General features: G+C 41.7%; 1 non-coding gene across 1 annotated transcript; it reads left to right on the forward strand.

Moving 5' to 3' along the window:
- The first annotated feature begins 220 nt into the window (after window positions 1-220).
- trnat-ugu (transfer RNA threonine (anticodon UGU)) lies at window positions 221-294 on the forward strand. The gene has a single exon. It is a non-coding gene; the product is annotated as a tRNA-Thr (tRNA).
- Window positions 295-2,887: the final 2,593 nt, after the last annotated feature.

Consider the following 2,887-nt stretch of genomic DNA (forward strand, 5'->3'; position numbering starts at 1 on the left):
GAGAAGTGGGATGAGAATATATAGAAGGGAATGAAGAAGGGTCATTGACCTGAAACGTTAACTCTGCTTCTCTCTCCACAGATGCTGCCAGACCTGATGAGTATTTCCAGCGTTTCTTGTTTTTATTTGAGGTTTCCAGCATCTGCTGCATTTTGCTTTGATATTGATGTTATATGAGAATAAATAGTGCACTCCTCTGATTTAACTTGCAACAACATCTGGCTCTGTAGCTTAGTTGGTTAAAGCACCTGTCTTGTAAACAAGAGATCCTGCGTTCAATTCCCAGCAGAGCCTTGTTTCTCATTTGTGATGTATAAGTTACCTTGTCAATCACTTCCATCTGTGTCTTCTGAACTTTCAGTGAGAATTCAAATTACGTGATGAATTTTCGTCACAAGAGGAAACAGCCTTTGTGAAGGATGTGAGTTTGGAATGGCTGTTCCTCCTTGTCCAGAAATTCAGTCCTGATATTTCAAAGGCAACTTCTTTGATACAAGTTTGTTCACAGTTGCACTCAATCTGGAAAACAGCTCGACATTAATGTCACTGAAGGAAAGTGTGACTGCGTTGTATGTTTCAGAATGTTTGTTTTGTGATGTGTTGCTTGTGACTGAGACTGGGACATGACGCAAGTGGGAGGGTTGATCTGAGGTTTGGAGTATTTGTCAGTCTGGAACAAGAAAAATCAAAGGAACCAAATAAGAAAACCTATGTCTCATGTGGTTACCGAGAAACGGTGAGAAGATATTAAACTTTGTTCTATTCAATAAAGCTGTGTGAACAATGACCTTTCCTGCCTTTGATAAACAGTATTTGAAGTGTCTCGGTAACAATGTTCAGTGTTGATGAGAGTGGGGTCTGGGTGAGCAGCTGCTGAGTGTGACATGGTCAGGACTGGATGCAGGAAGTTCTCTGACAGTCTCTCTCTCTCTCTCTCGCTGATGGGTTTGAGTTGATTTTCAACTGGCAGCTGTTGGTGTTTCGATAAATCAAGTTCCCTCCACCCATTCTTTTGGACAGACAGTGTAGTATAAGGATGTGAAGGGTTAATGCTGAAGACATTGGGATCAATCACTCCCACTGTCAAAGTCACATGAGATGAGGTTTGGGAGGAGAGAGCAGCACCAAGGATGCTAGCTCAGGAGGCTTGATGAGTGTGTATATAGTATTGTGTAAATTAGAAAAGAGTTCTTAGTTCTTTCAGCAGGAAATGTGTCCCGAAAATATCGAGAAACTCACAATTTTATTATTCAGGAGTCGGAACACAAATATTAATTCCAAGTGACCGTTCTGGGTTCATTTAACAAAAAAAGGTAGAGAATAATATTACTCACTGATTGAAATCCCAGTGAGGAGACAGTTAAACAAGTGATCTGTTGGGGTATCCTTCGATTCAAGGTTTCTGCAGCATTTAATCTCCCTTTTTGGTGAAATTCTCTGTTATATGCAACTTTTTTTTTATCCAGCTTTGAGGGGCAAGTGAAAAAACTGAAAAAAGTGAGCAGCTCCATCCTTTCTTTTCTTCCTTCTTCCCTTCTTTCCATCAGTTTCGCTTTTCTGTCTCAGATCAATAAAGTGATGAGAATCCCAATTTAATCTGTTGTTTCTGGTGTTTTATCCTTTCCAATCAGAATTCAACATTCCAATCAAATCTATTTGTTATTCCACAGTGTCTCTCCATGTGTTTTATTCAGTTGTATTCTCTCACAGTCTGTTTGATGATCAATGTTACATCTCACTCTCTGTTCTGGTGAAGATCAGAAGCAGTGATATCTGTTTACACCATCCACCAAGTCGGCCTGAAGATGTGCCTCGCCGATCATGTGGTGTTAGGAACATAAGAACATAGGAGCAGGAGTCGGCCATTCAGACCATCGAGTCTGCCCCGCCATTCAATATGATCATGGCTGATCATCCACTTCAATGTCCTTTTCCCCACACTTTCCTCATATTCCCTTATGTCATTTGTATTTAGAAATCTGTCAATCTCTGCTTTAAACATACTCAACGACTGAGCTTCCACAGCCCTCTGGGGTACAGAATTCCAAAGATTCCCAACCCTCCGAGTAAAGAAATTTCTCCTCATCTCTGTCCTAAGGAGCTTCCCCCTTATTTTGAAATTGAGCCCATGGTTCTCGACTCCCCATCCAGATGAAACATCTTAGCTGCATCTACCCTTACTGTCCTTTAAGTATTTCGTAGGTTTCAATGAGATCACCTCTCATTCTTCGAAACTCTAGAGAATGCAGCCCCAGTTTCCCCAATCTCTCTTCATAGAACAGTCCCACCATCCCAGGAACAAGTCTGATGATCCTTCGTTGAACTCCCTCCATGGCAATAATATCCTTCCTAAGGTAAGGAGACCAAAACTGCACACAGTACTCCAAGTGCGGTCTAACCAAGGTTCTATACAATTGAAGCAAGAATTCACTACTCCTGTACTCAAATCCTCTTGTGATAAAGGCGAACATACTATTAGCCTTCCTAAATGCTTGCTGCACCTGCATGTTAGCTGTCAGTGACTTATTGACATGGACACCCAGGTCACCCTTATATTCTATACCTCAGCTAATAAAGGAAAGGATTCCATATACCTGCTGAACCACCTTATTGACCAGTCCTGCTACCTTCAGGGATCTGTGGTCATTCACTCCAACGTCCCTCACTTCCTCTGCACCGTTCAGTGTTCTCCCATTAATTGTGTATTCCTTTGCCTTTTTTGACCTCCCAAATGCATCACCTCACCCTTGTCCAATTTGAATTACATTTACCACTTCTCTGCCCACCTGACCACTCTACTGATATCTTCCTGCAGTATACAGCTATCCTCCTCCCTATCAACAACACGGACAATTTTTGTGTCATCTGCAAACATCTTGATTGTGCC

This window comes from Heterodontus francisci, unplaced genomic scaffold (assembly GCF_036365525.1).
Source record: "Heterodontus francisci isolate sHetFra1 unplaced genomic scaffold, sHetFra1.hap1 HAP1_SCAFFOLD_421, whole genome shotgun sequence".
Lineage (NCBI taxonomy): Eukaryota > Metazoa > Chordata > Chondrichthyes > Heterodontiformes > Heterodontidae > Heterodontus > Heterodontus francisci.